The 23,426-nt window shown below is 38.3% G+C and overlaps 1 protein-coding gene and 1 non-coding gene across 3 annotated transcripts in view; both read right to left on the reverse strand.

The window, feature by feature from the left end:
- Nucleotides 1–23,426, reverse strand: part of Pard3b (par-3 family cell polarity regulator beta) — a 971,067-nt gene that overhangs the window by 68,725 nt on the left and 878,916 nt on the right. The gene's annotated exons all lie outside the window — the stretch shown is intronic.
- Nucleotides 17,305–17,429, reverse strand: LOC122107601. The gene has a single exon (XR_006147386.1). It is a non-coding gene; the product is annotated as a small nucleolar RNA SNORA40 (small nucleolar RNA).

Below are 23,426 nucleotides of genomic sequence, written 5' to 3' on the forward strand. Positions count from 1 at the left end.
GGCCCAAGATACAGTTACCATAGAAACTATGATTGTGGATACAATTTTACAAATTTGGCTTTATCAAATTGTGTGTGTGTGTGTGTGTGTGTGTGTGTGTGTGTGTGTGTGTGTGTGTGTGTGTGTCCATGCATGTGTGCATACATTTGTGCCTTGCCAATAAGCTTGAAGATCAAATTCTGGCTTTGTGTCTTTAATTAAAGAGCCAGATACCATTTCTCATTTCCTTTTCCATCTGTCTTCCTACAAATAGAGATATTAAAACTCTGGCTAAAATGTCAACTCACAGTTGAAAAAGACAAAGATTTGATGAAAAGATGGAGGAAGAAAGGTAATAGGAAAAGTATTCCCTAAGAAATCTGTCACTTGTCCTGAAGGTTCCAGAGGTACAATGCAAAGGAATTTGTTAGAGTTTCAGTGACATGAATACTAAATACTATTATCTAGTACTTAACTTTGTTTTTAATTGTTTCTTGTATCTATGTATTATATGAATCATTTATTTCCTGCTGCTTTTTTTCTTCATACTCTATAACAGGATTCCTTACTTATCCCAAAAGGAGCAAAGTATTTCCAAGTATTAAATGGTAGAAGTCATTCATATTCTCTCTCAGGAGTTCATGCTAGCCCTTTTAGCTGATAAATGATATTCATTCACTAAATCCTCTAATACAGTTTAAATATTCTTTCATTTATAAAGACTAGACATATAAACACATGTAACATTTTCTGTTCTTCCAAATATTTCTGTTTCCTCATCACCTCCATGTACAGTTACTAGGGAGAAAAGACTGACTGAGAGAGTCTAAAATAGGTACGGTAAGTTACAATCAATGCTACCACTTCCATCTCTGCCACATTTCACACAAGGGGGAATGAGAGTTCAGAGATCATTAACCAACATGTGTCAGAGTCATTCAGAGGCAAAGCCAGGTTTTGAACTGAAATCTGTTTGACCCCACAGCAACACTTCTCCCATTCACAATGCTGCCTCATAGCCTGGCAGTGAAAACTACAGTTACTGTTGTGGCATTTCCTAAATGAAGAACTGTGACATAAGATCTGACAGTTCTGGTGAAATTATGGAGGCAACGAGATGGACTGTGAAATTGTGCCGATCTGCAGCATTCTCTTATGTGTAGGACATCACAGACCCAATTGCGAACACAAATGACCTTACCAATATTTATTTCACATAGCTTGAGGCATTACTATCTGTCTGTCTGTATTTGGTATAGCAAAAGCCACTTCCAAGAAAGAATTGATTCCTTTAAAGAAATAACAACCTAGATTATGTATAGTTCTTTCGGCTATTCATATATGGTAATACGTCTATTCATTTGGTTTATACAACACCCCTCTGCCACGTAAGCGATCCGAAAGTGAAACAGTGTCTCCCTTTTGTACTACTGCAGTCTCAAAGTCTAGCATAGCACCTTGATTATTATTATGTATTAAGGCAATGAAATATAAGTCTTACTCACATATCTTTTCGGGAAGTTATCGGATAGAACCCATTGGAGTCCATAGTGACCAGTGAGGTTTTTGAACTAGACCAGTTAGATAGTAGACTACTTTACTTATTGGGGTGAATTCTCCTCTCACAAGATCTATGTGATGCTTATGTTTTAGTAAGTGTAATTGTCACTTTTATTTATCTCGCTTCAATATTTTCACAGCCATTAAAAATACAAAAAATAAGCTATAAACATTCTAAAAATCAGGTTCAAACTGGGATCTAGAATATAAAACTAAAACTTCTAGAAACCTTAATTATGTCATTACTCAGAGTGACAGAAATATTTCTTTAAGCTTAAGATACCAGTAGACTAAGGCTGGGAAGGTGGCTCAGTGGAAGAGCGCTTGCCTTGCATGCCTGAGGCCCTGGGTTCCATTCCTCAGCACCACATAAGCAGGAAAAAAAAGGCCGGAAGTGGCTCTGTGGCTCAAGTGGTAGAGCGCTAGCCTTGAGCTGAAGAGCGCAGGGACAGCGCCCAGGCCCAGAGTTCAGGCTCACGACGAGACCCCCCCCTCCCAGAAAAAAAAGTATCAGTAAAATAGTATGGAAATCTTAATTAATGGGATGAATTACTAAGAATGCCAGACATATTGCCTTGCTCTGGATGGCTACATAGAAAACATTTATTTAATTCACTGAGTTAGCAGACCTAGCTGACCATGGCTTATGGAATCTTATAGGCATATTTTTTCCCAAATTACATTAATGAAATTATTTTGTGACTGACCTCTATCAGATGAGTTCCAGGTCTAGGAAGATGAAGACAAAATGAGGACAGAGAAAGACTAAACAGGTGTCATTCTGAAAGCAGTTATTTCTAGGACAAAACCAAATCAAGTACACACTCTTGCTCACTACCAAGTACAAAAATAATAATTTTTAGTCTGGCATTCACTTACAACAACCTAACATTACTCTAGCCTTATCTTACCCTCCTCTCCTACACTCATTGCCTCAGTCCCCATCACAATTTGTATGAGTTTTATATTCTAGATCCCAGTTTGAGTCACAATTTGTACCCATGAAAGCATACCCAGTTCTTTAGTTTTGGAAGCTTTTCCTATGGTCAGGTTAGTGCCACAAACCTTCTGGTGCTCTTTAAGGGCTGAATGAGTGAATGAATGAATAATGAATGTTGCTCCAATTGCTCCAATGTTGTTCTTCATTATTATGAAGGAACAAAAATGTGGGGGGTGGTATTGTGGATAACCAAAAACCAATTCTGTTGGGCACCAGTGGCTCATGCCCGTAATCTTCACTACTCAGGAGATTGACATCTGGGGATTGCAGTTCTAATGCAGCCTGAGAAGGAAGGTCCACAAAACTCTTACCTTCAACTAACTACCAAAAAGTCAGAAGTGGAACTGTGGCTCCTGTGATGGAACACTAGCTTTAAGCACAGAAACTCAGGGACAGTGCCCAGCCCTGAGTTCAAGCCCTAGGAGACACACACACACACACACACACACACACAATACCAACAAGCAAACAACAATAATAAACAATCTGATTCTATAGAAGTTAGTGAGAGCACTTATATACAAAAAAAAAAAAAGCCTGGAAAAGAGATGTACACGAAGAAAGAAAAAAAAGAACTCTGAGAAATAGAGAAAAGTAGTCGAAGAGAATGGGAACATGGGAACTATGAAAACAATTTAGAATATTGCAGTCCAATCTAAAGCTCAGCATTCAGGTAATTCCCACCCTAAATTTCTCTCCCATCATCAAATTATTGGATCCATAAAGAAGTTCCATTCTTCTACACCAGGCTGGGAAATACAGTCATTGTTCTTCTGAGTACATGCATATATCATCTTAGTTTCAAAGTCTTTAAAATGTGATTATTTTAAGTCAACATTTAAAGTTAGATTTGATATAATCATTTAATTGGGCATTGATTCATCTACACAGAACTCATTACTGAATTCTTCAATTTCACCAACGTAATTTCCTTCCAAATTATCTTTTATCTGGATGCGGGAAGTCCAAGTTCTGTGAAAACTTTGCCAAAATAAAAAGCTTTTAGATTTCTAATGCTGGCTATGCACAAACCCATGGAAGACCGTGGAAGGATAGTGAGCGGTTGCCAACTGCCAGATACGACTGCTTTTTGCATAATTAATGTCATTCTTGCTGCTCGAGTACCATTTCCACCCTCTAATAATTTCCATTAATAGAGGAAGTTTCTGCAATAATTTTTGCATTCTGCAAACCTACAGTGGCTTCTAGACACCTTTTAATCAAAATAATGACAATGGGTGAAAGGGGGTGGTTAGCGCTATTACAGCAATCCTGGGTTGCATTCATTTTGTTGTTATTCTCAACCTCCAAAACTTGTCCAAAGGGCTCCTTGATTGACTGCTTTTATAACCATCAAACCTTGCTGTCTTTGATTTTAGTAGCACAGAACCATATGGATTGATACTATAAGAATTAAAGTATGTAAAGTGAACGTAATCCACTTACAAAAAAGGTGAAAATAAGTTTTTTTTAAAAAAAGAAAAGAAAAATACCCTAAAGATGAGCAGATGCAGTTCAAACAGTCCTTTTGAAATGTGATAATTGTATAATACTTTGAGCTGAGACTTCCAGTGAGAGACCAGCTCTAACTCATAACCTCAAACCTGCCAATTCACACTGCTTTTCTTTTCTTTATTTTTTTTTTTTATTGTGCTGTTTCAAAACCAAGAACTTGGTCCAGGAAATAAAATTATCAGAACATACAGATAGCAATAAAAGATCAGCTCAAGTGTCTCATATGAGCCAAGAAATGGATGCAGCCTGGTTGTGCTGGAGCCCCTGTGAGGGGTGCTGTGTGTGTCAGAGGACACCACGTCTGCACTGGGTAATGTTTCTGAGAAGCCATTCCTGGACTTGCCAAAAGCTGAATGTGGAAGTTTGGATGTAAGGAAACCACTGAGAAGAGTATCTTCCTCTCTGTTCCCGAGCTGCTCAGGAAGTAGTAAAAGCCTACATCAAAGCCTCATTTTCCTTTGCTTAAGATGGCTTTGAAAAATTTCACCCGAGTCACATCTACCCATACTAGGCCTGCTCTGTGAAGTCCACCTAGTGGAGTCTGACAAAGCTGCTTGGGTAGGAAGTGCTTGCTCTGTGCGATGACCTGGGGAGGAGCATGGTTCTGGTTTGGAGATGGTATGGTATTCATGATCTGATTAAAGCTTGAGAATTGGCTTCCAAAGCTATGATGAAATAAGATAGAAACAATACTTGGGTGTGTTTCAGTAGTCAACATTAAAGTAAAAAAAATAAAAACAACAACTAAAACCAAACAAACAAACAGCTAGTCACCCGCAAGGTGCGTCCACTTCATCAGAAGCCTGGGAGGTACTGTGGAGCAGCCAGGGCTGGCTTGGGGGAGTGGTACTCCTGGGAGCCCCACCACAGGCTTGGCAGGGCTGTGCAAACAACACAGGGATAAATACCAACTTTCAAAGTGTCTTTCCTATTGGCAAGATGTGCTCATGTCTAGACGCATGTCTACCTATATACAGCATGAACGGGATATCATGAGATACTATATTTATAAAGGATTTTGCAGTCATCAACATAGTTCTATGGAGGAATTGATGAGAGTTTCTAAAGGAACATTAGGAGTTGTGCTCTCAGGCCTGCATACCCTGGGACACAGCTGTTCTGTGCCTTTATTCTAGAAGAAGCTACCTGGTTTGACTGCATTCACCACTTGGTGTGCTACCTGGTGCAAGTTAACTTTTGAGCCTCATTTTTCTCACCTGCAAAATGGAACGAGTAATCGTCTCTACCTCAAATGGGTATTGTGAGGATTAAACAGTATGATGCCTGCAAACCACAGGGTATAAACCACTTGACATGTATGTTCAGTAATATTATTTCTTACTACTTGTTGCTTCAGTTACTTTGAACTTGACTTTTCTCTTGGTAGGAAAATATCTGCAGAAGATTTCTTCTCTGTCCTGTGTATCTGTTTCCATGAGCCTTTAACTAGCTGTGGCCAAGGTAAAGAATTAATGGAAGATTCTTCAGTGATATGATACTGTCCCCAAAACAGCACTGGAAAGAGAGTGAAGACAGTCAGAGAATGAAAAGACAGATGGGCAGAGATGGTATGAAATTATAGTTTTAATAATAATTACCCAGAGTGTTATAATGACCTTTTGCATTGTTTTTGCTTTTGCCCTGTTGGATTATGAATGTTTGGAGACAAAGAATATTGTTTAATTTATACTTGCAATATTTTTTCTGGCATGTGTTATAAGCTGAATAAATAAAGAGTAAAATGCCAACTAAATGATATCAGCAGCCTTAAAAGTGGGATATGACACGTGTAAGCAGAGAAACATGATCACAAACTAACCAACTACCCACAGAAAACAGACTAATCTAGCCAGCCTGTCTCAGGAGCCTAACAGTAACTAAGCATAATCTCCAGTTGGATGGGAACCTGCCTTCCATGTCTGAAGCTGAGAAATGATATTTACTGTTTTTTAACAGTACAGAGGTGAAATATGAGTTGTCCTACAACATTATGGAATTACTTGGGATCAAATATAAACACCAGCACTAGTGGTGTATAGTCCTGGTGGCAGGATGAAAAGAGGATGACAACAGAGTTGGTTTGAGCATAGGTAGGGAGTGAGTTCATCTCAGCTTATCTACTGATTGCTACTACTCAGCTATAAGCTCTATGATAGCCAATTAGTGCATTTTTCTAAAGGAGCAGAGTCCCAGCTTTCTAGTACAGTAGAAGGCCCACTCATTGTGCCTCCAATCTTGAAAGCACCTCTATTTATGTTTAGGAGATGTCGGTCCGGGGACAGTTCTTTTAGAGAAACAAAGATATAGCATCTGAAGGGAAGCTTCACGTAACAAGTGATTGGCAGTAGGAGGAATGAAGAGACTCAAGAAAAAGAAGCCAACACTCCATGCGATTCTTCGTAAACAAGGTAAACCCCAACTTTGTCAACTAAGCAACGGCAATGTTTTGAATGTCATTCAAGTGATTCTCTCCACATTTAAGGAGAAACATGTTCAAAAAAATCCCTAAGGGTCTATTCATTATGCCCCAGTATAGTGTGAATGTTGAGTGGAAACCAATATCTAGTTATTGTTTAATATTTTTGTACTGTTTTATGGGCTCAGTTGAAGAAATGTGAGGTGATTTGCAAACAGCAGCCCAGTGCTGCTAACATCTTAAGACATCATGCCAAAGAATATGCAGGGATGTTTACTTATCAATGTCTTGAAATTAAGAAAAGTGGAAGTTCAGGATAAAGATTGCAAAGAATTTCTTATGGTATAATCCATTTGGAAGAAAGACCATTTCCCAGGGGGAGTTGATTTATATTTTAGAAAACATAACGCCCATTCGTAATGTATTTGTGATAGATGTAATGCCATGTCCACCTATAAATCAGATTTTCCTTCTGTTAGAAGCCCCACAGTTCTCCCCACTGAAGGCTAGTCTCATGGGCACTGACCTAAGAGGATTTAAAATCCAAAGGGCCCAATTACTAAAAATCTTCCGTCATGTAATTGGGCTTTGGTATGGAAAATAACACCAGTATTAATTCAAGTCACATGGGTGGAAGTGGAGCAAGCTGCATCTCCCAACTGTCAATTGGCCTAACAGTGAAGGGGTGGGTACCTCAGAGCATCATCCCCAGGGACCATGGGGAAACTCACTTTCATTTTACAGACAGCAAAACTGCATAAATTATACCAATAACCAAAAGTAAGTGACTGACCAGATGAAGATGGCTGGATCTAAACTTAGAATGTTCACAGGGGAAACATCATTTTCAATTTGAGAGTCATCCCCTGGGAATAACCCATCCAGACAAAGAATGGGTCGAGTCATCTTTCCCTGGGAACAGAGATCAAACACTGTAATTCAAAGAGCAGCAACACTCAAATGAGAGGGAACAGGAGAGCGTAATGCTTTGGAAAGAGCAGCAATCTAGCCTCTTTCACTACATTCCTGGGAGCATAGGAACATGTGGTTCAGAATTGAACCAAGTCATTTTTTAAAAAAGATTTCAAAATTCTATGCAGTCTACCACATTTCTAGTGGTGTGCAACTCAGTTAACAACTACCAGTCACTCCTCCTTGTGACTCTAAAGAATTCAAACATTGTACAGACTTCATACCTTCTCCCTTCCCCCATGTACCTATTGGCCAAATAATTACGCAATACTAAACCACAAGAACTTATAACAACAGAAACAGAATGAGCTTGCAAAAGGATTTTAGATCTGCTCCAGATTGCATTAGGCTTGCTGTCACAATTTTATTAGCCTCACCTTGATTACTTCTTCATCCTGTAGGTGAAGACAACATACCTCCAGTGGTATGTTTCTAATCAGAAAGGGCAAAGCACTAAGAAATGGGAGTTAGTAAGGCCCCGAAGAAAAATGACCAAACACTTCAATGTGTTTCTAAATGATAATTTCTAAGAATAATTGAAATCAAGGATCTTTAAGATGAGGGAACCTGGCAATTGTTCGAGAACCTATATCCAGAGCATTAGGACCACAGCCACCACGTACTCAAAGAGGAAATGATATGAGTGCTGGAAAGGAGTCACTACTGCATAGGATGGGCTATGCCTTACTGGATAATGTCTTCAAATACCCTGTTCTTTAAATAGATGACTTATTTAAGTGCTGGGAATTAAAGAGACTCATTAAATCAATGTTTTCATAGCTTTCAGAAGTAAATATATTTTTCTTTCTTTCCTCCCCTCCTTTCCCTTCCCTTTCTTTCTCTTTCCATGGTACTGGAAAGTAACCCATAGGGCCAAATCCCTTGCCCATAAAATATTTTTTCTTATTATGCTACAGATAAATATTCCAATAGCTCTTCTATTATTGGGTGCAGTTTGACTCACAGATTATGACAAACAAAACTGGCCTGCTGTTCTGTGTATCCATTAGCAGAGTTACAAACTACTGACAGTACAAATCTCAGAGGATGGCGTAGTTTGAAAATGTCCCATGATATCTCCTTTTTGTATGCATAGAACACTCAAATAAGGAGTCCAGGGGCCATGCCTTTAGGCCCTTCCTCTTCCTGCTAACTGGGACCAACTCTGAAAAAAAGTTACAAAGGATTGGAGTATGGATTAAAGGGAAGACAAAGGCTGACAAACCAGTGGTGAACATGGTGAGGGACTGTGGGTACTTCCTCTGACAATTATTGTAGAATGTGCAGGTGGATACAGTCATGGCACTGCCACGGAAACATCAGAAAGAAGCAAAAGGATTTGATTGTGGGGCACTATGTCTCCATGGCAAACACAGAGCTATGAGATTTGCATGAAAGAACGCTATCCTAACCTGCATGCATCTCTTTAGACTGGAAGCTTACATGTCACAATTTTAAACAAATTATAATAGCTTCTGGCATTGAGAGCTTCTGGAATGAAATCATAGACCGTATCTCCTTGAAAATCACTGAGTTAGAACTTCGATGAACATAGCGAGCTGCAACGAATGTCACCCCTTCTTCTGTGCCTTAAGTGTGATGACTACTGTGCGTTACGGATGTGTCTTAGAAAATCAGAGATAACAACTGATGAGAATGGCAAACACAATGGACTTAATCATTTCATCCCCAAAGACCCACACAGTTTTGATCTTGTCTTTTTCTTGCCCTCTTCCCATGCTCTGCTTCCTCTAACTCACTCATGCTTGTATATCCAGGTCCTACCTGGCCTGCAAAACCCCCTCTCCAGATCTCCAGAGAGTCAGGTCTTCGCCCCTCTTTTGCTCATGCCTTACTTAAAAGTCTCCTCTTCCCAATAGCTTCCCTGACTACCATATCAAAATATCACTCCTTGCTCAGCATTGGGCAGTAGCCTCTTAGCCAAGCTCCATATTTATTCCTGGGCATTATCATGTTTATTATGTATGTCTCCTTACACTCATAAGCTCCACAAAGGGCTGGGGACTTTGTTAACTCTCCCCCACCCCGCACCCACCTACATCAGTATCTGGAAGGCATTTAGAAAGTCAAATCTTGAGTGAAAGAGACAAATCACTTTCCCAAACGTCTTGTCTAGTCATGCTTTGTTCTTTTATATTTTTTTGCACTGCTTTTCTTTTTTTCCCCTCTTTCTTTTCTTCCTTCCTTATCCAGAGACAAACAATAAACACACACAGAGTGCTCCAATGATAGAGTCTTTGTAAATGCCTTACTAAACTCTACCACAGGTGGCTGGTTGCCTGGTGATTTTCTTTCTTCTATTTCTTAGAACATTCTACATTGAAATCTTTGTCTTTGTGTAAATTTAGTGTTTATTTTCATACATTTGAGAATAATTCTGGCCACATAGGGTGACTTAATTAACCCTATGTTTTCTGTAACTGACTTCTAAATTGAGCAATGAAAGATTTTTAAATGTATACTTTAAGATTAGCCTGAAAAGAAAGCTCTCTTTTCACTATTTATGGAAAAAAGTGACAGGAATAAGGGTGAGGGAGGTAAGGAGGTGATGAAAATGAGTTTTTATTTCCTAGATCATTTATGTTGAATTAATCCATGAAAATGTGCACAGACCCAAACAATCTAGTAGCTAGAGAAGTGAAACAAACCATCTCAAAGTTCAGTACGGGTGGACTTCATTAGTTTTCTGTCATCAAGGTATAAAAATAGCACATCCAGGCACTGAGGTACCCCCCCCCCCAAGTCCCAAAGCTGAATTGTTTTATTTATGATCATTATTTTCCCTCTGCCTTCCTTTGGGAGGAAGAGAATGCAAAAATTAAAATTTATAAATTCAAAAACATGCACCTCTTAAGGAGAACACATCTAATATTTTCCTTGAGTGAAAAAAAGAGGGATGGACATATTTTGCTTTCCTTTCTTTGCAATGAAAGTTGAAACAGTGATTTTGTGTTATTATAACACTCATCAGTTCTCCCTCTAATTTGGATGGTTTTTCATAAAGCTCCATTGATTCCACTGAAAGGAATTCCTCCTGGCAAAAGCAGAACACACACACTGATTGCTAAATATGCGCAATTATCATATTCAGCAGCACACTTTAATATCTTATTTATAGATGTATCTATCTATAATTTGCTTTAATTAAGTTGCATTGATTTTAATGACAGGAATGATTCTCAGAGAAGGGGACGAGTGTTATATGCTCCTGTAAGTCTTCGTCCATCATTCTTGAAGGCCAATAGCTTAGGGACCTTCTGCGGGCTGTAGGCATGGAGATTCCAATTCAGTTAAGGTTTGGGTAAAATTTTAATGTGTATAGACACCTCAGGATTTTCCTCTCTTGATAGTAGATAGTATATAGCTTTGTGTAGTAAAAATGGCAACCTACTTTTAAAATGCCTTCATTTGTGTATAGTTTTACCACTAGGCCAAAGGGGCATTCAGTATTTACTTACACAAGTACTCTGTGTTAGGTGGGATCAGAATCAGCACTGTGGTTCAATATTAACTTTTAGTCTTTTCTTCCTGCACTGACAAGAACATCAGACAGCTCTTAGAAAGAAATTTGGGAACTAGGGTGGTTTTATTTTTTTTGTGTTTTTGAATTCTTGATTATTTTTCATACCTTCCCTCCTAGTGAAAGTTCTAGGGAAAATTAGGACCAAAGACTTCTAACTTTGCCCTTCATGATGCCCATGTCAGGAGCGAAGAAGGGTCTAGCCAGCGAAATGTAACACAAAGAAAGCAAGTATATTTTTAAAGGTTCTAAAATATTACTCATCATGACCAGCAACAATTTCTCTTTCTTTTTTTTAAAAAAAAACTGGATGAAGAAGATATAAGCACTGCTTCTATAAATCTTTGCACCTCTCAAGGTGTCAACATTCATTTTGTATAAATTATCCATGTTCGAATGCCAAGGCATGATCACAAAGGCAAACTCGGAAGACAGTTATGCCTGTGCATTCACAGATTCTGGTCACCATTTTTCACTCCCTGATTATTGCTACAAGTGTTGATTAATAGCGGTGTTCATGCTGCTAGAATGCATTTCCCTGGAGGTGAAGAAAACATTCAAGGGGGAAAAAAACCCAGAAAGAAGGAAAGATAATAATCAACCCATCCTTCCGCTTCTCTGTAATAACCCTGCAGAGGGTGTGCAAATCATGGCTCCTGATGATTCCCGTTAGCAGCTTCTGAGCCATTTCACTCAGAAGATCATCCATATGCATCAGATCACCAATTTGTCAATCAGTTTATAAGGCAATTAAGTGTTCCCTAATCTCCCTCCTTCCCTTTGGGAAAGGACAAAATGATATAAGCAGCAAGGGCTCTAAGAGTGGCGTGAGGACATTTTATACCCAGTGTCTCTCTTGGGTGTCACTGCCCTGTATGAATGTGAGGATACAACCTCAATGATAATAACGAGCAAGACTGGAATTTACCAAGGCTGATTAGGTTACTACATATTTTTTTCTCTCTCATCAGTAATGCCATCTCTTATCCATGAAGGGAAACTAATGAATTGGATTTAGAGAGCGAGAACATTTCTTAATAAATGCAATACAACAGGAGATATAAAAGAAATACAGATGAGAATGCTTCAGCCAGGCTTGCAACAACCAGACATGGCTATGATGCTACTATCCCTGCTTAAACCATAGCTGGGTCTAAGGTCTCTTTAAAACTATTTACACCTTTGGCCTCAGATCATGAAGGCTATCAGTTTCTTTTGTTGAACTCAGTAAGATCTTTTCCAGCTTCCTGCATCTTTCTCCGGGTGCCTTTTCTTACCATTAATCCTATGATGTGTTTTTGTTCTCTTAACTCTTAATTGTCTCAAATGAAGAGCAGACCAGCTATGGCCACATATGCACTTTCCTTCTTGATTTAAGTGGAAAGACTAATTGGTATAAATTATGGTGAAAGAACTCGAGGCTCTCCTGTAAGTTGGAAGAAGAAAAGCAAATAAGCTTACATTCGTTCTTCTGGCATAGTGTATACACACTGTAGTTTTTCTGCATGCAGTTAGGCTTGGCATTGAGTCAGTTTTCCCATAAATTCTTTTGCAAAGGACACAGTCTGCATGCAGGTATTGCACTCTGACCTTTCAGGTCATAATCCTCCTTTGACAGCTCCTCTCATCCCTACCTCCATTCTAGTATTTGTCTGGTGATCCTGCACTATATAATTACTTGATAGCAATTCTTATGCAGGTGATTTGTGACTCTAGAGTCAACCTTTTTTTCTCTCCCAAATTGTTCAGCTTGGGCTTCTGTGCAGCCAACCTAGAGAGAAACTTTTCATTGCTTTGTTACTGAGTATAAGTATGAGAAACGTTTGGTAAGAGGAAAGGAATCCATCTTAACTATTATACTTCTCCCCCTATACCAGGCCAGAGATGTTTTCTTTTAGTTTGAATCTCTCTCTTTGGCCTCTTAGAATTGACAGGTGCCATCAAAAGATGGTGAATCTCTGGTGGTTTCAAAAATAGATTTGGAACTCAACTACTGAACTAACTGGAGTAGACTGCATCCTGGAAGGAAACAGATAAATCAGGAAGGGAGGAAATCAAAACAGAAAGTAGCAAATCAATAAATGTCTAAATTATTTTATAGCATCCACAAGAACCTTTTTTTCCGTGGGTGATGGTACTGGGGCTTGAACTCAGGGATTTCAAGTTCTTACTTGTTCAAGGCTAATGATGCTCTACCACTTGGAGACACATATCAACTTTCAGACTTGTACTGCTTAATTGGAGATAAGAATCCCATGGACTCTTCTGCCTGGGCTGGCTTCAAACTCAGTTCTCAGTTTCCTGAGTAGCTAGGATTACAGGTGGTATCTACCAGCACCTGGCTCCAAATTCTGATTTTTATGACAGTAGAATGTACTCCTGGCATTGTTTGTAAGTTAAAGCAACACCCTTATGATGTGGCTAACACATTTTTCATCAAAAGTCCTCCAGGGTAGCAAGAGACAGGTAGGTCTCTAGCATATGAGAATAATGTTTCCGCAACCTACACCCGCATCTTAAGTGTGGCCAAGAGACCTTGGATGAATATGTAATGAGCTGCACTTGTAAGTCTGGACGTGCACAGCATTTCCCTTCCATATGTTCTGGTGTGCCTCTTTTTTGCATGTTGCGCTAGAAACATGCATACCCTGCGGACAACACTTATTCTTCACAGTGCTGTTGGGTGGCACCTTTCTTTGCCTGCTTATACCAAGCTGGCAGTGGGTATAGTTTTTCTGTGATCTGGTATTGTCTTTCAGTCAAGCTACCAGATGGATGCCAGATGGGTAATTGTAGCCAGGGCTTCTGCTCTAGGTCCACCCCATAGCCCATGGGCATGAGCTTGTCAGTTAACTGAGTCAAAAATGGTGCTTCAAAGAAATACTCCTTCAAACCATAGGCATCTGTTTCCTACTCTAATGACCTTTAAAACAATCAAGGAGAAGAAAAACCTTGCAGACAAGCTTTTCTTTAACTAGATGTTACCTTTGTGAGAAAGAAAAGGGGAAATGACGGTAGAGTGGCTTGTGGGTGTCAACCTCATTTCCAGCTAATGGCACTTCCAAAAAAGCCACCAACTCAAACAGCGTGTCCACAGAGAAAGTGAGGTATAATCAATAGAGTCCTTTTCAGTGATAGCTTCACAATGTCATCTCGATTCCTGAAGGGCAGATTTTACATAACATTTTCTGAGGTTAAAAAGGGGAAAAAGGAGGAGAAAAATGAGGTGGGGGGGGAAAGAAAAGAAGAAATGCAGGAGCTTGAAAGGCCTAAAGATTCTTAGGCAACAACAACAAGAATAGGAAAATGAGTCAGTAAAATGGTGGAAAGACATCTTCTAAGGATTCCACTCTAAATCTCTTTCCCTAACCTCTATTGTCACACCGGACAAATTACATTAAAAAAATATCCTGATGGATCATCTGGTTATTTTAAGTGTGTATTTCATCAGTTCATTATGAAGGTTTATTTTCTAAATTAACTACAAATAAAGTGGGATCCTCTAACCATTTACTCACGCAATTCTGTCAGCTATTTTTTTTTCCCAGCAGATATCAGGCAGATCTCCAGTCCGTGCTGGGCTGTCTTTCTGAAGAAGTTACGATAGTTCTGTGTTCCCTCAGGTTACTATGGAAACACTTCTTTTCAGGTCATCCACTTACAAAGGTAACATTTGCATTCAAATGTGTTAGAAGTTAATTTTTCAATACTCAAGTTGAGGTCATGCCACCATTTCATATCTATTAGTTCAAAATCCTTGAACAAAGATCGACTTAATCTATAAAAATACTTGAATGATGGTGAGCCCTGATGGCTCACACCTGTAATCCTCGTGACTCAGGAGGCTGAGATCTGAGGATGACAGATCCAAGCCAGCCTAGGCAAGAAAGTCTGTGAGACTCTTTATCTCAAATTAACCACCAAAAATCTTGAAAGTAGAGCAGTGGTTCAGATGGTAGAATACTAGCCCTTGAGCACAAAAGCTCAGGGACGGTGTGCCCAGATCCTGAGTTCAAGTTCCAGGATCTGCAGAAAAGTTCACCTTATAAAATGCTGCCATAAACACAGATCACATTAACTTGTGTGCACAAGAAAATATCAGCAGTGCCCTGCTGTCATTCCTCATTTGTTGAGTGTTGAGTTGTGTCATCTCTAGCATAAAGAAAGAAGTGGCTAGAGATATGAACACAGAACAGTGTTAACAGCTATGTGCCTTGTCTTTGGGACTGTGTCTCATTGTATCCTATTTGGGCCATCGAGAATTCATTTGAGTAAGTATTTGTTGAGAGTCTGCAAGGCACTCAGCATCAAGGTAGACACAGCACAGGGCTCACATATGTACTTGTTCTTGAAATAAGTGTTTGCCCCAATAGGAATACAGTTGTTTTACTTCCTGGTACAGGTAGAGGTGGCAGGAAGCACTGACGGAAGGGGTGGTGACATGGCTAGGGTTTCTTGGAAGCTCCATGAAGGGTCCTGTGACTAATATATGAAAAATGACCATAACCTCCTGTAGGATGCCTGCATGGGACACTGTCTAACTCCTCTTCTGGCTCATGGGGTAGACTGCAATGTGGGATTATTGGAGTTGGCAACGACAAGAAATTCTGGAAAAGTAAAAATGGGGGTACAACACAGACTCTGAGACACTCCCCCCAACACAACTACTTGTCTGATTGCATTATGTGTCATTACCCACTTGAAAAAGTCAGCATGATGAGGACTAATCTGAATAGAAAAGGAAACTCAGCTTTGGAGCTGAGGACACTTTCGTGTTGAGTCTGGAAGGATCCTGATCCTCCTCTCCCTGAGACAGACCTTAAGACATGCTTTACACATCTACCCATAGTTATCCGGAATTTGTTCTCTACCAGAATGACAGAATAGGATGCCAAAGGTGGAAGGCAGGTGGCTGAGGTGGAGGCTGTGACCAAATGTGATGGAGGTAATACCCTTCACCTGCCCCAGGACACTCAAACAGAAGTTGCAGGGTAGGTTTAGTAGCTGCCTTCTTAGAGATTTTATATGGCAGAAGAAGCATGAGGTAGCCAAGGCTATAACTTCCCGGGCCAGTTATAACTACAGAGAACATTATTTAGTATGCAAAGCCTATTGAAACTGAAACATTAATGACTTGTTTTGCCAGCACCCTCAAACCACATATAAAAGAGCTAAGAGCTAAGCTCCTGTCTCCTTTATAGATTTTAGTCACGTACCACAAAATCAAAAACCTTACTGCAACTCAAAATGACTTTTCTATTTTTTTTCCCTTGTCAGAGGCCAGAAACTGTTTTACAGAATGATGTTAGGTTGTACTGACATGATTTATGCTAACCAGTATTCTTTGCAGTGGGGTGTGTGTCTGTGTGTCTGTGTGTGTGTCTGTGTGTGTGTCTGTGTGTTTATGTTTCCAAATAGATTGTTTAATTATCTGCTCCATTATCTTTCTGGAAGCTGTACTTCATCGTATCAAGCATATTTATCAATAAGAAATGAATTCCATCCTAGGAACTGATTTGTTCAAGGTAACTTTCATTATAGTCACACTTGCTATGTTTAATGATGGCTTTACACTTGTGCTGTTTTATTTATAGCTGTAAACTTCCCACTTGACTTTTTCACCATCTGAAAGCCAAGTGAAATCTCAATGACCATTTATGTTTCCAGACAAAATTTTCCTGGAAAGGGGATATGGACACATAAATACAATAAACATCTAAAGTTAGTTTTAACTTACTAATTATTGCTGAATATTGGTCTCCCTCAAATAATGACCTCTATCAGGTTGTATACCTCAAAAACTACAAACTATACCCAAATTATTACTAAAGACAAAGAACTAAGCAGAAGTAAAATGGTAATTTTAGGAATTTAAATTTTCTTCAAGCCAATTAATTTAGCATCTAACATTATTTTCCTCACTAGGACTAGGACTAAAAAAGGTAGTAATATGGAATGTGGCATCTGTCATGTGTGTTTCGAAGTTAAAAATGGAAATATAGCCAGGCAGTAAGTGCCATAAACAAAAGATGAGCAATTTGACATTGAAGTTGAGCTTGCTAGCAAGTTGGAGAATCACTTTTGGTCCTTGAGCTCCTGCAGGCTTTCTCATTGGCTTATTTCTGGGTGCACAGGCATCACAATTTAGGAAAACAAGCCATAACAACAACCACTTTTTGTAAAACTTCACTTTGCAATATTGTATTATGCTTAAGCTTTGCATCTGTTGATTTTTTTTTTAGAATTTTTACGTCAACTTTATTCTCAGAGCCAACCTGAGTGAGTTAACAAACCCCTATCATTATCGACTATCGTAGGAATCATATTCCTTTTTACATGTACCCAAAATGCATAGTCAACAATGAGTTCTGGGTTGCAAAAGAGGATTTATTATTTGCACCTGTCTGTAAGGCTTCGTTACAAATAAAAAAACACACACAAGTGCCATGTATCTTTTGATTTTGAAGGATATCACAAAGTGTCAGGCAATAGTTGAATTACAGACCAGTAATAGCAACACACACACACACACACACACACACACACACACACACAATCCCATAACAGGCATGCATGTGTGACTGTGGTACACAGAGGGACAGGGATAGATCTGAGAGGAAATGAGAGATCAAACCCAACTGTGAAATAGAATCTATATTCAGAATTATCTCTGGAAAATAGCTGGGTGACCAATCCAGGTCAGAAAATACCAGTTGGACTCTTACCATATGTTCTTTACATTTGGGAGCATGTTAGGTTTCATCTTTCTGATAAAAATACCTGAGAGAAAGGAACTTCATGGAGGAAGGATTCATTTTGGCTCATGGTTTCAAAGATTTCTGTCCATGCTCACCTGGCTCCATTGCTTTTAGGCCTGGAGTAAGGCAGGAACAAATAGAGGGAGGACATGGTGGGCGAAGCTGTTCACTTCACAGAAGCCAGGAAGTAAAGAGGAGTTTGGGCAGGGGACAGATATATCTTTCCAGGCTAGGCGCTCAGTAACCTAATTCCTCCAACTAGGCTTCACCTTCCACTTTTTACCATCTTCCAATAATACTATCAATGCAGTAACCACCGGTCAGTTAGGTCACCACCCTCAAGGATTCAATGACTTCTCATGAACAATCAACTGGCAAACAACCTCTAACATGTAAGTCACTGGAGGACATTCCAGACTCATCCTATAACAAGAAGATAGTTGCCTTAATGTTATTTTGGTCTTCATTAGAAGTGACACCCTAGACCCTGAAACCCACTGGGAGAAATGAAGGAATGAATCAGATTCTTATCTGAAATTCTTATTGGACTTGGTTTGTCAACAAATTCTAGGGTGAATATTAATTCAATGCCAGAAGGGACAAACCTTTGATAAAGCTGGGTGTCACCCACAGGCTCTGTTCTAAATCTACAGTGAGAATTGTTTGCTGTATTGCAAACATGGCTCTGTTGTTAGATTAGCATATGCACTGAGGCCCTCAGTTGAGGAACTAATAAAGTCAGCAACCAATATTCTGTTGATAGCAGGGACTTTATTTTTCATTTCCAACAATTACAATGATGCATGCTGACAGAGAAACCAAATCCTCTGTATATTCACAGGGAAATACATATGCATAATACTCAGCATTGTAGTCTAATTATTTTTCACATTGCCAATGTGAAAAATAAAAACAAACAAACATCCAAACCCTCCTAACCCTTTGAATTTCTGTGGCTTAATTTTCTAGCTCTCCTAGAATTACCTTGATACATAACAGCAAACCAGCTTTGCTGTTGCATTTTGTAGAGCTCCTCTATGTGGAGTTGCAAGGAAAGCAATTTGGAAGTTTTACATAACATGTCTCACTTTTTTCAGGATCATTTAGAGAAAAATTGGGATTTAACAGTGTAAGGGTAAAAAAAAGCCCCAACATTTCCAGGCATACCACTAGCCATGCACTGTTTTACTGTGTGTGAATGAAGAAGATGCAGCCAGGTAAATGGCCTTTGTGATGCAATGAAACTGTCCTAGATCTTACTATGGCTTATCATTTAGAAATTCTTTATTCTAGACAAGTTTAAGTGCTTTGATGGGTTTCATTCTGGACCCTATAGCAATATGAGTACAGGAAATTAACCAGGTAGAATTTACCCCAGTCCTGGACACTGGGGATATCTGCTAAAAATGCTGCCATGGGCCATACTTAGAGGGGATATAGTACCAGACTTCCTGGAGGGCAGGTGGAAGAGGATAAAGCTGTTTCCTTTTAGGCACAGAGGCTAGACAAGAGGTCATGGGACTGATTAGGAGGTCAACATAGGGCTTTCTTCGGAAAGGTGAAATTTTAAAGAGTACCCCTGGAAAGTCCAGCATTCTCTACATATCTACTCCAGGGGAAAAAGATAGAAGACAGAGGAATGTTGTCTTTCCTGAGTAATATGCAATAACATGAGGATAAAAAGTAGATTCAATCATATCTGACACAAAAAGAGGGCTGAGCTAGAAGCAGCACATAGAAAGATGACCTTTGTCTAGTGCACGTAGCAGAACCATTTGAGCAATTGAACAAAAGCAAATTTCCCTGCCAGGTATCACTCCCTTCCTGCCTCCTTCATCTGCAGAACCTGTATCCTGCAAATATGAGTCTACTTCAGCCAGGTTTCCTGTCTTGGAACGAAGACATTTCTCCAGAAAGATGCCTGACTGGCTTTCTTGGGAACTCCAGCCATCTTATTTAAGGGACAAGATCTATGTTTGCAAGTAAGAAAACAGAATTAACATGAAGCCAACTCAATCAACAGAGCAAGGCTCTGGAAAAGTGAACAAAAAAAAGACCAATACCCAAACAAATCTGAGTGAAAATGTTGAATCGTATGACTAAAGTAACTTCTAATATTTAAGTAGAGGAAAAAGAAATCATACAAAAAGGCATCATACAAGTAAGAAAAGTCAAGCCAGCCTTAGCTGTCTCCTTCCCTTTATCAAAAACCAAAAGACATTAGAATTTTCAGTGGGAGGAGGGGGAAGAAGACCCTTGAGAAGCAGGCAAACCATTCCTTCAACAAATACTTATGTACTGCACACAAGGCATTGTTGTAAGTGCTGAGAGTTACGTGTAAATGACATGATCAGATTTCAAGGTTTGGAAATATAGTATCTATATATCCATTTTTGAAGAGAAACTATTCAAAAAGATAAGCAGGTTAACTGAGAGATTAATCAAAAGAAAGAACTCAACAATAGAAATGTCACATAAAGAAGCACTGGCATTGGGTTTAATGTAATCCTCACATGACAGGACATACATAAAATAGTAAAACAAGACACACATAGTCTTCTTGAAAACATGACTGGGTCTCAAATGTCACAGGTTAAAAAGTGTGAGGGGAAGTTGTGACAATACACTGTCATCTTTATCTATTTGTCCATTGAGATAATTTCATTTTCTGATGTCAGCAGAGAAAACAGACTAACGAATTTGTTTTAAAATATAAAACCACTATAAGTACAAATATTTAAAAAGTGATCAGAGAAAGCATAGTATACTGGATAAGAAAGAGAACACAGAAAGAGGCAATAAAACAGAAAGCCACAAAGAAAATATAGAAACAATAGAATGCCAGCCATCATAACAGATTGCAACAAATTATACATTTCCATAGAAGAAAATGCTTTTGAATGAATTGAGCATCACCATTCAATCTTTTATAAGAGACTGTCTGAAAAACTGAAATAGGGGGTGCTAAAGGGCCTCAGAAACCACATAGCCAGTGAGGCTATGACTGAGGGTCTTCTGTCTTTGACAGATCTATAAAGATCTCTCTCTCTCTCTCTCTCTCTCTCTCTCTCTCTCTCTCTCTCTATCGGTCTGTCTATCTGTTTCTATAATATCTGAAGCAATATAGCAGTATTATTTTACCAAGTTTTTCTGGAGAATATTTATTTCCTCATACTTAAATTGTTTGTGAAATGGGGATAATTCAGTATTGAGATTGAAACCTAAGATCTTGAACTTGCTAGGCAAGTGTTTTCCCATTTTAGCCATTCTTCCAGCCCTTTCAGCTTTTGTTATTTCTTGAATAGAGCCTCACATTTATGGTGGAGCTAACCTGGATGACAATCTTATTTATGCTTCTTATGTGTGTGACATGGTATGTGATAGGCCCAGATCACTATATCCAACTCTTGGTTGAGGTGAGGCTTTCCTTTTGAGTTAGCTTCAAACCATGATCCTGCTGATCATTACCTTTCAAGTAGCAAGATTACAGGCCCCAGGCTCCTCTACAGGTAGGTTTTAATAGAAAAAGTTACATTTAATATGGTAATGACTTTCCCCCCATAAAGCTATTAAATTTATTGCACATGTAACTATCTGTTCTGAATTATATCTAAAGACATATTGCATACATATGTGTTTATTGTCTACTAGTATACAAACACAAGGCAGAGATTTTTGTCTGTCTTGCTCTTGCTAAGTTCCTAGCACCTTAACAGTGCTCAGGATATTATAAGCATCTAATAAGCACTTATAACACAATAAAAACTGTTAATTAAAATAATTTAATTTAAATTACTTAAAATGTTTTAAATGATAAAAGTTACCATTGACTGCCAATTTTTAATAAATGCCATAAAGCATTGCAGAAGCTGCTATCTTTAACTATAAAGCACTAAAATTAAATATTAAAAGTAAAAATTTAAATGGAAAAACCTAAATACTTGAAAACTAAAATAATAAGCATGTGAATCACTCTTGGCCACAATAGAACAAAGTTTACATTATATGATAGCTAGAAAAAAGTAACCACATTAATATACTCAATCCTGAAGATATATCAAAACTAAGTTCTCTTTTAATTATATTGTTATTAAATATACTAAAACTAGGAGAAACAAATAATTCAAAAGTAGGCTTGCTTCAGCTGTTTTAAAGAGAAAAATAATGAAGTACAAACAAGTGCATTAGAAAACAGAATTATGGGAGGGCAGGGATAGTAAGGGAAAAACAAAGGAGGCAACAATGCTTGATAAGAAATGTACTCATTATCTTGCGCATGTGATTGTAACCCTTCTGCAGGGTATTTTCACAATAAAAAAGCTTATTTAAAAAGAAAATAGAATTATTAAATATATGGTAAAAATGTAAAGTATACCAAAAGTTTGAAAACCTCAAATAGATAATTTTATAGAAAAATATAGCACATGTTCAAAATTCAGGAAAGGAGAAAAATCTCTTTTTCCAAAGATTTCTGTGTATTGAGGGAAGTTAAAAAAAAAAGGTGTTAAAGAATTACTCACATAAAACACCAGGCTAGATGTTTTCATGGATGAGTTAAAGTCTTTACAAAGAAGTAATTGGTACATTATAGGAATTGTTACAAAGTATAAAGAGAGATAAAAAGCTACCTAGATCATTTTCCAAAGGTAATATAACTCCTCTGTGTAAAACTGCTAATGTTAGAAAAGAAAAGAAAAACAAACTCCCAAACCTTAGACTTCAATTTTTCCCTTACAAATAAAATACAAAATCACAAATAAATACTATCAATCCACTCTCAGACCTGTGTTGACAGAATAAGACAGACAGAACAGGAGTGTAGATTTAATGTTTTTAGTACCCAAAAGGCAGTTTTGCTATTTAAATCTCTGCAAACTCTTATATTAATAGAATAAGAATAAAAGTCATATGACAATCTTGGAAGATGCTTAAATGTCATTTAAAACCCTAATAGGTATATCTATTTGGTTTGATTATAGAAAACAACATGAAAGCTTCTTTCTCTCTGAACTTCCATAAAGCCCACTGACAAAAGTGGAACAAACTCTGGATGATACCTGCTAGTAAGGCTTTCTATTTCTTCCACATAAAGAATATTCACAAGTTAGCAAAAATGGGAATATATTACAATATAAAGTATAAGAAATTCATAAAGAAGAAATATTAATAGTCAGTGAGCTTGTGAAATGAGCTTCTTTAATTACAATTTTAGTTGTAATTAAAGAATAAAACAAAAAGTGTTAGAAAAGCAGTAAAAAGAAACAAAGAAACAGTTTCATAGGGCCAATGCCAAATTTGTATAAAATAGCCTACTGATATTTACTAAGCATGTTAACAAATACACAGGGAAATACAGAATTGGGTACAAACTTAGATGTATTGTATTCATAAACTGCTTTGATGAATGGTAATTCCCTTGCACAACTACTTAAAAATAATAAAAATGTATTTTTTTTGTCAGTAGTGGGGCCTGAACTCTGGGCCTGGGTGCTGTCCCTCAGCTCTTCAGCTCAAGGCTAGTGCTCTGCCATTTGAGCCACAGTGCCACTTCCAGCTTTTTTCCTGCTTATGTGGTGCTGAGGAAGTGAGCCCAGGGCCTCATGCATTCAAGACAAGCACTCTACCACTGAGCCACCTTCCCAGCCCATAAAAATGTATTTTTAAAAAAGATTATTCAACTCCTCC

Source organism: Dipodomys spectabilis, unplaced genomic scaffold (assembly GCF_019054845.1).
Source record: "Dipodomys spectabilis isolate Male_0828 unplaced genomic scaffold, ASM1905484v1 ptg000051l, whole genome shotgun sequence".
NCBI classification, from domain to species: domain Eukaryota; kingdom Metazoa; phylum Chordata; class Mammalia; order Rodentia; family Heteromyidae; genus Dipodomys; species Dipodomys spectabilis.